At 37.3% G+C, this 14,036-nt stretch overlaps 1 long non-coding RNA gene and 2 pseudogenes across 1 annotated transcript in view; 2 read left to right on the top strand and 1 right to left on the bottom strand.

Annotated features, from left to right (window-relative positions):
- LOC141413777 (uncharacterized) overlaps positions 1–11,765 on the top strand; it is a 55,696-nt gene extending 43,931 nt beyond the window's left edge. Inside the window, exon 3 of the long non-coding RNA XR_012438654.1 lies at positions 11,630–11,765. This is a non-coding gene — a long non-coding RNA (uncharacterized lncRNA). The remainder of the gene's footprint in view (positions 1–11,629) is intronic.
- LOC141415731 (glycine N-acyltransferase-like protein 1) lies at positions 1,934–3,240 on the bottom strand (annotated as a pseudogene).
- LOC109695911 (dnaJ homolog subfamily A member 1-like) lies at positions 4,140–5,295 on the top strand (annotated as a pseudogene).
- Positions 11,766–14,036: the final 2,271 nt, after the last annotated feature.

Genomic DNA, 14,036 nt, shown 5'->3' with positions numbered 1-14,036 from the left:
TTCATTCATTTTTATTATGATTATCACTAATTTTGATTTATTTTTGCCATATTCTTTTTCTTTCCCATGTGTTCTTATTTCTTCTTCAGTTCAGGCACATAATTGGGTATAAGATTCATTGTCTTAGGAGAGCCATGTAGGGTGGATAAGGGAACTGGGCCTCCACTAGAGCCCAGTTGCCAGCTGGATTGAGCTTAGCTGACCTGAGCCCCAAACCTGTATGAACATCTTCTAGAGGCAGCATCTGCCTCAGGAAAATTGTACTTGCTTTCTTTTCTTTCACCGTCTTTGTTTGCTCTTGCATTTTGAGTGTCAGAATATAGATATTTTCATATAACCCCATGTTACTGATTTTATTTTTTTCTAAGATTTATTCATCTTCCAGAATTCAAACCAATGTGTTTACTCTGTGACTAAAACTTCGCTTTCTTCTAAGTCACTATAACAATCAGCTAGGTCTTAGGAATTTAACCATCAATCTGGACTGATTGATGATAATAAAGTTTGAGTAACAGATCTACCTCAGTTTAGATTGATGAGTTGGGATTAAAAAACCCTGCATTAACCTACATAATTTTTTAGTTGCTAGAACTGAACACTTTAAGATCATATCAAGTATAAACATTCAGTTTAGTGGAGATTTGTTTTTATGGAGAGATAAGGCTGCATATTAGCTAATCACTGGTTACCCCCAAAGTCAATTCTAATAAGATTTCTTATTTTATGTATCTTTAAAATTTATTTTCACCTATATCTGGACTCTCAGAAAGAATGTAAATTCCAAAGTGTTTTTTTTTTTTCAATAGCTGCAGTGTGTGGCAGACTAGTAGGGCTGAGACAAATAGGCCATTATTATGCCTGAGCTGTTCCTGAGGTGTGTTTTATTTTTTTAGATCAGAGGTTCTGAAATAATAATATAAATTTCTGACTATAAAGTGCTTATAATAGAGCCTGACATGTGTTCTTTCATCTGTAACTTTCTGATACTTCTTTGTCTGGCTCACCCTGGCTCACTCTCCAGTCCTTACCTTTGTTGTTCCTTCTGCCAGAAGCCCTACTGACCCATGATTTTATCTCTAAGATAGTAGTGGTGCAGACACAAAGGGCTGAACTCATAACCAGACTCACATGAAATACCTGACCCCAGTGGAGGCCTCACTAATGATTAGAAAGGAATATGAGGAAGAGGCACAGCCAATGCTATAACAATGGCCCCAAGTCCATCAAATTCAATTCCTTCCTTCTCTGGATTCCTTTTGTCCCACGGCAGTGATGAAAGTTAGCCTTGGAAAGCCATTTTTTGGGGGTTTCACCTTTCATTTCTTATGAGTCTTTGAACTTCCAGATTGATTACATTGTTTTATATAGCTGTAACTCATAAATCCTTAAATAGCAGGAGTATTTATAATATACAGCCCATACAGATTAGGTGTCATCTATGGATAATTTTATTCAAGTCCTTCATTTATCTTCTAGATAGTAGATTCTATCAGTCTCAAAGGCAAGAAGTGACCCTGAATTTCCAATTACATGTTTTATTGATAACTCCTTCCTTCCCTACAGTACTAATCCTGCATATTGAAAGACTATATAACCTTCTGCTGACCAGACTGTAAACTCCTCAAGAGCATGGCTGTGTCTTTTAACATCATGTCTCCATGTCAGAAGGGTTCTTGCCACATCATAAATGCCTAATAAACATTTGGGAGTGAAAAAAGTTACTTTGTGATTTGTGTTTCAATATTGGAGAGGGCTTGCCCAAGATGGTTAAGCAACATCATTGTTTAAACAAATAGAACTTATTTCTGTGGGGACAGATCCATTTATGCCACCCACATGAGACCACAAAGAAACCAGACTGTGCCACAGATCTGCAGGATTTGTCATTCTCTTTCAACACATAAAAGTAAAATGGAGTATATTCTCAATGAAGCTATTTCATGTAACACACCATCAGCTTGCTTCCATATTTTGTCCTTGCTTCTGTATCTATACCTGGTGTCAGCCATTCCTACTTGACAACTGGGGTCCATGATGGCTCATGGGGGTGACTAGGGTGTCTGTACATACTATGGCAAAGTCTGTATGTAGCAATGGATAGAATGCAAGTTCCTCTCATTCTGCCCTGGAGAGACATCCAGTTAGGAAAATTTTAAATTGGGTTCCTCACTGTGGAAAACAAAACCCAAAATTTTCATTACCATTAGTACAATACATAGATATCCCACTCCACTGCTCCCAGATGATTATCTGTTTATTAAAATTGCAAAATAACTCATTTCAACTATCAATAATCTTTCTTCATCTCAGTGCTTGAATGCCTGCTTTCCCCACTTCAAAACTGACTTAGGTGAATTACAAAAAATGTACAAAGAATAACAACCCTAAACAAAAGTTATTTAAGACAATGCTAGCACATGATTTTGTACCTTTTAAATTCATCATCTGGGTGGCTTGCCTCACACCAGCTTCCTGGATTGCTCTTATTGGAGTTACTGAGCTTCAGGATATCTTCTGAAATTTAGAGGAGTAAATTGAAATGTTTCACCTTTAACTGACTTTGAAATGTAACAGTAGTTCACATTTGCAGTCCCAGCTCCATGAGAAGCATAGGTAGGAAGATTACCATTCCAGGCTGGTGTGGGAAAAATGAGATCCTATCTGAAAAATAATTAAAGCAAAAAGGGCTGGAGACATTAAGTGGTAGAATGTTTGCCTAGTAAGTGGAACACTCTGAGCTCAAGCCATAGTACTGCCAAGGACAGCAACAAAAACAGAACTAAAAATCAGTAGCAAAACAATAATACTCAGAAAAGGAAAATTAACAATATTGACCAGGAGCATAAAACACCTAAGGATAAGTTTAGTGGAAAGTTATTTGGCTTACCTAAGGGAAATACTAAAATTTTATCAAATGGCTTAGAATTGGAACCGAGAAAATTGCAATATACACCATGTTTCTATATGAAAAGATTTAATGTCACAAAAACATCAGTCCTTCCAAAATTGTTTTAATAAGCTAATCCACTTCTAATCACAATTACCATAGGTAGTTTGATGGGTAACTAGAGAAAAAGTAGCCTAAGACCATATAACTCTTATGTCCATAGGAAATACAAAAAAAGCTAAGAAAAAGAACACTGAAGGGAGATTTGCTTTATTGCATACTAACATTTACCAGAAGCTGCCGAAGTAACAAAAAATATCAGAGGCAAATCCAGAAACAGCTAATACACACATGCACACGTGCGCACACACACACAATGACAAAAGAGACATTTAAATTTCAGTAGTAGAATGGTATATTTGATAAATAGTAATAGAATCATTTGACAGCCATATTAAAGATATAAAATAATCTTATCATATGCAATTTTAAAATATATTTCAGATGAACTGAAGATTGAACTGTAAAAAACAAAAATTAACCTATTTTAAGACTTGCTAGGAAAATATTTGTTTAGTCTTATAGTAGGGAAAAAAATCTTCCTACTAAAAGAAAGAAAAATGCAGAAGTTAGTGAAATAGATAACATATTCGATTACATACAATATTAAAAATTTCTATATGTCAAGATCATCTATAAAATAAAAATAATTATAAATTGGGGGAAAAAATCTGTAGTATATACTTCATGTTAGTATCCTCAATGTCCAAAACACTTGTACAGAATTTTAGTAATGACACAAAGACCCAGTGTAAAAATTGTTGAAGGATATGAGCAAATTGTTCAGAAGTAAACCCCAAGTGATGATAAAAATGTGAAAATATGTCCAATTTCACCAGTCAGAGAAATGCAAATTAAATGTATAACAAGATGCCATCTTCATTTGTGAATTTGGCATAAATTTTAAGAGAGCTACCACCCAGTGCTAAGGAGAATGCAGGAAAACAGTTCTTCCATTACTGCTAATGAAAATGAAACCATGGAAATCTTTTGGGAAAGTAATCTGGCAGTGTCTATCAAAAAATTTTTAAAAGACTTTTTTTTTGGTAATACCTCTTGAAAGTTCTCTCAATCACGGGAACTTTCCAGACTGCTCGGTGTGAGGCCCAGGGACAGAGGCTGCTGGAGCTGCCCACAGCTAGGCGCTCCTTCTTGCTTCCACACCTGCCCAGCCACTCACTGGCAGTAGAAAATGATGAACGAAACCACTTACTATGATGTTTTGGGGGTCGAACCCAATGCCACCCAGTAAAAATTGAAAAAGGCTTACAGGAAACTGGTCTTAAAGTACCACCCTGATAAGAATCCAAATGAAGGAGAAAAGTTTAAACAGATTTCTCAAGCTTATGAAGTTCTCTCTGATGCCAAGAGAAAGGAATTACTGACAAAGGAGGAGAACCGGCAATCAAGGAGGGTGGAGCAGGTGGTGGTTTTGGCTCCCCCATGGACATCTTTGATATGTTTTTTGGAGAAGGAGGAAGGATGCAAAGAGAAAGGAGAGGTAAAAATGTTGTGCATCAGCTCTCAGTAACCTTAGAAGATTTATATAATGGTGCAACAAGAAAACTGGCTCTGCAAAAGAATGCGATTTGTGACAAATGTGAAGGCCGAGGTGGTAAGAAAGGGGCAGTGGAGTGCTGTCCCAATTCCTGAAGTACTGGAAAGCAAATAAGAATTCATCAGATAGGACCTGGAATGGTTCAGCAAATTCACTCTGTGTGCATGGAGTGTCAGGGGCATGGAGAAAAGATCAGTCCTAAAGATAGCTGCAAAAACTTCAGTGGAAGGAAGATCGTTGGAGAGAAGAAGATTCTAGAAGTTCACATTGATAAATTCAGGAACGATGGTCAGAAGATAACATTCCATGGTGAAGGAGACCAAAAACCAGGACTGGAGACAGGAGATATTATCATTGCATTACATCAGAAGGACCGGAGGACCATTTCATGTGTATGGACATACAGTGGGTTGAAGCATTGCGTGGCTTCCAAAAGCCAATATCCACTCTTGATAACAGAACCATAGTCATCACCTCTCATCCAGGTCAGATTATCAAGCATAGCGATATCAAATGTGTGCTAAATGAAGGCATGCCAATTTATCTTCGACCACATGAAAAGGGACGCCAAATCATTGAGTTTAAGATAAACTTTCTCTCTCCTGATAAACTTTCTTTGCTGGAAAAACTCCTTCCTGAGAGGAAGGAAGTAGAAGAGACTGATGAAATGGATCAAATAGAACTGGTGGACTTTGATCCAAATCAGGAAAGACGGCGCCATTATGGAGAGGATGGTGAACATCATCCCAGAGGTGGTGTTCAGTGTCAAACCTCTTCATGGGGCCAGTGAATAACACTTGCTGCGAGCATTTTATATTTGGTAGTGAATGAGTGAAGGACTATAATCATCATTTGCTCACTACTCGCCATTGTTTTTGTTTTGATATTCAACTATAGTAGTGTTTTGGAAAGTTAAATGAAGAATAAACGCAAATATAAAAGCTCAACAAAAAAGAAAATCAATCACATGACAAAAGATTCCAGAACATAAAGGTATGTATGTGAGGATATTCACTGAAGCACGTTTTCTGCAGTGACAAAGAACTGAGCAATTTGAATACAATGATTGGAAAATGGCTGATTAAATTACAGTACATTCACTCTATGAAATCTTACATTGTTATTAAAAAGAATGAGTTAGGTCCAGGTGATGCACACCTGTAATCCCAGTTACTCAGGAGATAGAGATAGGAGGATCAGGCTTGGACTGGTCCAGGCAAAAGTGTGAAATCCTATCTGAAAAACAAGCTAAAAGGCAAAAGGAGTGGGACATAGCAAGCACAGGATCTTGATTTCAATTCTCAGCACTGCCAAAACAAAACAGAACAAGTTAGTGCTGCATTGATTGACCTGGAGGGAAATCCCATAATAGGCTAGAGGCCAATAAAAAAGTTATGAAAGAAGAGTTAGCAAATGCCACTGTTTGTGTTTGCATCAGCAAGGGCATTCTTGAGGGGCTGGAAAGGAGGTAAAAGGTTACTAACTTCTTAAAACAATGTTAGAGTTTTCCATTTATATAATAATCAGATATTAATTTTGTGACTAAAAGTTAATAAATAAAAAAATCTTTTATACATAAATTCTCCCACTCCTAAAAAGTTTTCATGTAAAATTGGATCGATGTTTAATACCAAAAGGAACATGGTATGCTATGAAATTAAGTTAGGTGAATGAGTTTCAAAGTAAATTGCATGACTTTACAATCTTTCCATTTTATGTCACATATGTGTTCTATGGCCCCTTTTTATTTATAATATTTTTATTTATTGATTCATTATTTATTGTCAATGCAATGAAAATATAAAATCATGGTTTGGTGATACAGTCATATTTCTCAACTACATACAATAACTACAAAGCTACTGAAATAAAAAAGAAACATTTCACTACCTGTCATTATTGAGCATACCACACTTTGAAGAAATTGGACCATGGAATTTAGTAAACTAAGTATTAATCTTCAAACACAAATTGTCCGGAAGCTAGGAGATCAAATGAACATCCTCAGGGAAAGCCCAGAGGACAATATGGGTTGGTCTGGCCTAGCCTGATGGCCGACCCTACACCATTCCTTAAGGTAGGCCCTTCTGTTACTTTCTGCATTCTGACCAGGATCAAGCAAAAGTATTAACCTGGAGTGGTTCGTTATTTTGGAGGGGCTCAGCTTCTGCACCAACAATGGAGCTGGCTGGCCTCAAAGCTTCTCTCTGACACCATATCCATGGAACAGGGTAATTTCATGGGCTTCAGGGAAAAATTGAAATGGGTTTGTATTTCAGCTTAATCACTTACTCCTTGCATGACCTTAGCCAATAATTTAGTTAGGAGTATTTATAATTATGTGTTATATATTAAGCCTTTGATATAAAGCATCTCATTTAAAACCAATGTAACCTTATAAAAAGGAATAAGAATGGTTCCTATTTTACAGTTGATGACACTGGGATTTAAGAAATGCCTGTGGTTACCTAGGTAGTAAAACTGATAGAGTCCATTGAGCTTGAATTCAGGTCAGACCAAAGCAGGACAGATCAGGGAAAATGTGGCATGGGGAACAGCAGCCAAGAATTCAGACAAAAACACTGTGTTAATGAATGGCATGATAGAAAGCACACAGGCACTCTTTTCTTTGTGTTGAGGGTTAACCCCCTTAATAAGTGCAGCATTTAGTAAAAAGGAAAAAAAAATACCCAAGGGTGAGAAGGAGCAGCTTTCTCCCTCTGACCTTGCCTGCTTGCCCAAATGATCAGCACACCCTGGGACTGAGCAAGGATGTCTTAGAGAATGACACTTAGCCTGGAAAAAGAAATAGAAACAAGAAACAAACAAAAACACCTGGGAAGATAACTCACTTCATTACAAAATTGTTTTCAAAGAAAAATATTTATCTCAAGGATGGACACTTGTTCTAAAAGGAGCATTTGACAACACCCATCCTTTGTTTAGAGGGATGCTTGGGAACTCATGTCACTATGTTCCAAAATTTAATAAGCAGTCTGACCTTGACAATCTCTGTGCCCAATTGATAAGGCAGGGTGACAGCAAGAATGATGCAATATACCAGATGTCCAGAACAAAGAGGAGCACTCATCCCAGGATAAGTAAAGGTCAAACCTCCAACTCACTTTTTCACCTTTAATATCCTTGATGTTAGAGCATTCATTGCACCTGCTATCAGATGTGCTCACACTCATGTCTGCATTGTACATTATGTTTCTATCTTTCCTTCGCTTTGCTTTACCAATAAACTTTCTTGGTCTCCACCTAGATATGCCTTAAAATTCTTTTTTCACAACAACATTAAGAACTCTGTACCCAAGGCAGAGCCCTTTTCCCTTTTGGAGACCTCTTTGGAGCCTCACCAATTCTGGTAACAAGTCTTATGATCACCTGAAGCCACATAATTTAATATTTCTCAGGGTAGTTGTCTCATCTCTAGATTGTAGATATTAATACTCTGCATAATGGACATGGTTTAAATCTCAAGCCAAGTTCAAATTTTAGCTCTCCCTCTCACTTCTTTGTCAACTGCATGAGCTTATTTATGGGTCTTCTCTTCTATTCCATTGGTCTACATGTCTGTTTTTTTGTGCTAGTACCATGCTGTTTTTCTTCTATGGCTCTGAAGTATAATTTGAAAACTTCAGAATTGCTGGTTTTGCTCAGGACTTCTATGGTCATCTTGGGTCTCTTGTGTTTCCATATGAATTTTAGGATTTTTTTTCTATTTCTATGAATAATGCCATTGGGATTTTGATGGGAATTGCATTGAATCTGTAGACCATTTTTGGCAAGCTAGCCATTTTCACAATATTAATTCTACCAATCCATGAATACAGATGATTTTTCTATGTGCTAATTAATGTCTTCTTTAATTTCTTTCTTCTTCTCAACAGTTTTCATTGTAGGGGTCATTTACCTCCTTAGTTAAGTTTATGTCTAGGCATTTTTAAACGCAACACTAAATGGGATTGTTTTCCTCATTTATTTATTGGTATGTTCATTATTCGTAAATAGAAAAGCTGCTGATTTTTTCTATGTGGTTTTGTATTTTCTTACTTTGCTTAAAGTAGCAGTATCTAAGAGTTTTAGATGTAAGACTTTTCTGGTTGAGTCTTTTGGGTCTTTTAAGTATACAGTTTTATCATCTGTAAATAAGAATAATTTGACTTCTTCAGTTTTTCTACTTGTGTCCCCTTTATTTCTTTCTCTTGACTTATTTCTCTAGCTAAGAATTCAAGTACCATACTAAATAATAACAGAGGTGACAACCTTGGTTTGTTCCTAATTTTTGAGGAAATGCTTTCAGTTTTCCCTCATTTAATACAATGTTGGCTATACATTTGTCATATAAAACTTTTATTATATTAAGTTATGGCCCTTATATTTATTCTTTCTTCAAGTTTTTTATCATGAAGTGATGGTGAGTTTTGAGATGATCATGTGGCTTTTGTCCCTCGTTCTATTTATATGCTGCTGTATTATGTCTATCAATTTGTGTATGTTGAACCAAAGCATAAGCATGTAATTTATTCTTTTTCAGTATCCCTGATTTTGGCTCCCTTTCTTCCTCTTTTGTCTGTAACATTCCTTTAATTAACTTTTTCAATGCAGGCTTGATGAACATAGATACAAAAATTCTCAATAAAATGCATATGAACCAAATTCAGCAACACGTCCAAAAGATCATACACCAAGATGCAGTTGGTTTCATTCTAGGGATGCTTATATCCTGGTAAGAGCAAGACCCATTGCCTGAAAATTACTGTAGAAACAGCACTATGCATGTGACTGGTGGAGTGCTTGGCCTCCAGGCTAGCAGTTTTTGCTGCCAGTCAGTGCCGACTGCCATGAGCTCATGATCTGAGATCACATGATTTCCCCCAGCTTCCTTCCTCCAAAGGGTGGTGAAATTCTGGGAAGAGACTGAAACCATCGAGACCTGAAGCAGACCTCCTGAGTCTCTCAGTTGTCCACCACCAATGCAGACACAAATGTCTTATTTACGTTCCCACCACTATCAATGCAGCTGTGGGACACCTTTGGCTTGGATACTTGCTACTTCTGGGACACAAACCATGGATCCTGTGCAGCAATTGGGAACCTGCCTTTGCCACAGACTACAAAGCTCCTTTCAGCCAACAGTTGCTTTCAGTACACAAAGAAGGGAAGTTTCTAAGGTGAAAACCGTACAGGAGCAGACAACTGACCCTTGACCAGCTCTATACTCAACTCACACATAGCATCAAACCATACACTAAGAACTACAAAGACTCCAGTCAGTTTTCTCCTATCTGAGAGGTGCCAGGGATCAGGCCTTGACCCAAATACCAGTAATTTTCTATATGCCAGTAATTAGCAGGCCCAAAAGAAGTCAGGGAAAAAATCCCATTCAGAATAGCATAAAAATACTTAAGAATAAGCTCAACTAAGGAGGTCAAAAGTTCTACAATGAAATAAAAAAATTAATCCTAAAATTCACATGGAACTGCAAAGCAATTCTGGGCAGAAAGTACAGTTCTGGAGTTATCACAATACCATCTTCAAACTGTACTACAGAGCCATAGTAACAAAAAGAGCATGGTGCTGGCACAAAAACATGCATATAGATCAATGGAATAGAATCAAAGACCCAGAAGTCAGTCCATACAGCACAGGCATCTGATTTTTGACATCAGAGGTAAAGAATACATTGCAGAAAAGATAGCCCCTTCAACAAATGGTGTTGGGAAAACCAGATATCCAGATGTAGAAAACTGAAGCTAGCTATGTTTTGAATTGAACAATCAATTCAAAATGGATCAATTATGGAATGTAAGACCTGAAACTTTGAAACTACCACAGGAAAACTTAGGAAAAAACACTTAAAGATATAATTATAGGCCATCTTTCTGAATAAGACTCAACTATCTCAGGAAATAAGAGCAAGAATTGACAAATTTGTATTAAATTAAAAAGCATCTGCACATCAAAATAAGTGATTACCAGAATGAAGAGAGAATCCACAGAATGGGAGAAAATCTTTGTCAGCTCTTCATTAGACAAATTAAAACACCAAAAGAACAAATAATCTGGTTATATATTTGGGATGATTGAATCAAAAAGATTTCTCAAAAGAAGTACAGATGCCAAATAAATATATGAAGAAATGCCAATCTTGATGTTCTTTTTAATGCTTCATCTAATAATTACACTGTGCATTCTTAACCTATCACACTTTACCATGAATTAATGTTTAACTGCATATAAGAACCTAATAACAATAATTTCATTTGACCTACTATGCTATTGTTTAATAATTTACTTCTACTTACATTATAGCTGTAAAGAACATAATTATTATATGTGAATTAAAGTTTATTTAAAAATAAATTTAAGAAAATGAAGAAAGGTATTAAAGCTATTTTATATTTTCAATGCTCTCCCTTTCTAATTGTAGTTCTAAAACTCAGTGTAGTGGCATTTCCTTTAAACTTTCAGTCTTTCTTCCTTGTAGGGCAAAACTATTTATTTGTATGAAAATGTTTATATTATACCCCATTTTGAAAAGATATTTTGTTGATATGGAATTTTTGGTTGAGGACTATTGTTCCTTTCAGATTTTAAAATTGTCATTCTATTCTCTTCTAGAATTTATTACATACTTTCTGAAATGCCAGTTATTACTTGTAATTTTATTTCTCTGAAACTAAAGCAGATACCTTAACAGCAACTGAGGCCAATAGGAAAAGGGGTGCAGGAACTAGAGAAAAGGTTAGATCAAAAAGAATTAACCTAGAAGGTAACACACACGCACAGGAAATCAATGTGAGTCAATGCCCTGTATAGCTATCCTTATCTCAAACAGCAAAAACCCTTGTTCCTTCCTATTATTGCTTATACACTCTCTACAACAAAATTAGAAATAAGGGCAAAATAGTTTCTGCTGGGTATTGAGAGGGTGGGGGGGAAGGGAGGGGGCAGAGTGGGTGGTAAGGGAGGGGGTGGGGCAGGGGGGAGAAATGACCCAAGCCTTGTATGCACATATGAATAATAAAATAAAAAAGCAAACATAAAAAATTTTATTTCTCTGATCTTTTTCCCTTGGTTCCTTTTAAAATTTTCTTTTTATATTCACTTTTCAGAGGATTCCAAGATGGCGGCTAGAGGGAGGAAGCAGAAAGTGAGCCTCCTATAGTGAAACCACATTAAACAGAGAAACAAGGAAGGCCCCCGGGCAGCCAGTTGCCAGCGCCCAGACGGCTTGGGAAGACGCGGACCAGGTGAGCTTCGCGGTACCACGGTACTCCCACAGACAAGCCTGGGCCAGAGCAGCATAGCACCCTGGACAGACTGACCTCCACCCTGGGAAAAAAGAGAAACTGAGTAATAAGCAATAAGAGCAATAAAGACAGGCTGGAAAGAGGGTGGGGCGCCCTGAGCGCTGAAGATTGGGGGAAGGGAACCCTTCCCGGGGCTGTAAATAAACTGTAAATAAACAAGCTGGGTGGGCCGGAGAGCTTCTGGCAGGAGCGGGGGTGCATGCCCAGCAACCAGGAGCAGTGAAGCTTGTGAGAGTGGCTGAGGAAGGAAAACTCCACAGGAGAGGAGGGAAGACCCACTTCTCACATGAACTGTAAACAAACATGGTGGCTGGCAGGACCAGCAGCACCGCACAGTAATCACAAGCGGGAAAGCTTGTAAAAGTGGTGGTGGGAGGAAAACTCCACAGGAGAGGGGGGAAGACCCACCTCCCACATGAACTGTAAATAAATATGCAGGCCTGACAATGCAGGTGCAGTGTCACCTTTCCCAGTGCCTGGAAAGGGGAAAGCCTGTAGCAGCAGCTCCCGCACAGGAGAACTCTGAACAAACAAAGCCTGCGGGGCCAGGTGAGTGCTAAGCTCACCCCAGAGATCTGCATAAACAATGCCTCCAGCAACAGCAGGCTGACAGCAGTGGGCAGGCAAGCCACAGCTGCAGATACCATTCTCAGAACTGTCTCCAGAAACTTTTTTTTCTTTTTCTCCCTACCTTTGATGAGAGAACAACCGAATTACACCTGCAAGCAGAAAAACTTACTGAAACTGTATTGCATTTGAACTTGGGACACTAGGTGGGGTTTGTGTGTGTGTGTGTGTGTGTGTGTGTGCAGTTTTGTTCTACTTTATGCGTCCCCTTTGATGAAACAACACAAAACAACATCTGAGGCACCATCTCCAGGATTGGAGACTGAGATGGACACCCAAATTATTAAGATGGAAATTTCATTGCATTTGAATTTAGAGGGTTTTTTGGTTTTTTTTTTAATTTTCTAATTTCCATTTTATTTTAATTCATTTTTAATATATAGATATTTCTTTCATTTACTTATTTTTTATTTTTATTCCTATCTTAATTTTTTTTTATCTTTGATTTTCAATCCTATCTCTGTCTCTCTAATGTCCATTCAGCTTACTGTCAATTAGTACACTAATGCTCCCTGTTTATACCTTTGAAACTTTCTTGTCTGAAACCTTGTTCTGCTTTTTCCTTCTTGTCTGTGTATTTGTTTTCCCCTTTTCTTTAACTTCTTGCTTTCCATCTCAGCTCACCCTTCCATTCTAAATATTACCATTGTTATTATTACAAGCTAGAAAATACTTAATTGCACACAGTACAGGGACAGTAACAACACCAAAGACAATGACAGGAAGACAGATAAAACAGGGAAACCAGTTTTCCCACAGCAAAAAATTAGTACAGGAACCAGAAGGGAATGAAGAAAACAGAAACTCAGATCCAGACTCCAACAAAATGAAGATAAATTATGACAAAGGACCCAATGAAGCCCACAAGAATAATTTAAAAGAAGACATACTACAAGTACTCAATGAGAATTTTATAGAGATGATACTGGATATGGTCAACCAAAATGTACAGGAGACACTCAAGAAATTCCAAGACAACAAAAATAGAGAATTTGAAAAAGCAAAAGAAGAAATAAAGGAAACCATAGAAGCACTGCACAAACACCAAAGTGAAAGAGAGAACACGATGAATAAATGGATAAATGAACTCAGGACAAAAATAGACAACATTAAAGAGGAAACCACCCAGGATATGGAAAACCTCAGAAAAAAGAATGAAACAGAACTGCAAAACAAAACAGAGGGCCAATCCAGCACAATAGAACAAACAGAAGACAGAATTTCAGAATTTGAAGATGAAATGGTAATTAAAGGAAAAACTGAAGAACTATTAATTAAACAACTCAAGACCTGTGAAAAGAAAATGCAAGAACTCACTGACTCCATCAAAAGACCAAACTTGAGAATCATGGGCATTGAAGAAGGAGAAGAGGTGCAAGTGAAGGGAATGTGTAATATATTCAACAAAATAACAGAAAATTTCCCAAATCTAGAGAAAGATATTCCCATACAGGACACCAAACAGAGCAGATCAAAATAGAACTACTCCACAACATATCATCATTAAAACAACAAGTTCAGAAACTAAGGAAAGAATATTGAAGGCTGTAAGAAAGAAAAAACAAGTAACATACAAAGGTAA

The sequence above is a fragment of the Castor canadensis genome, chromosome 1 (assembly GCF_047511655.1).
Source record: "Castor canadensis chromosome 1, mCasCan1.hap1v2, whole genome shotgun sequence".
NCBI classification, from domain to species: Eukaryota; Metazoa; Chordata; class Mammalia; order Rodentia; family Castoridae; genus Castor; species Castor canadensis.
Note: the sequence above shows the minus strand (reverse complement) of the source record. Positions and strands in the feature narration are given on the sequence as shown.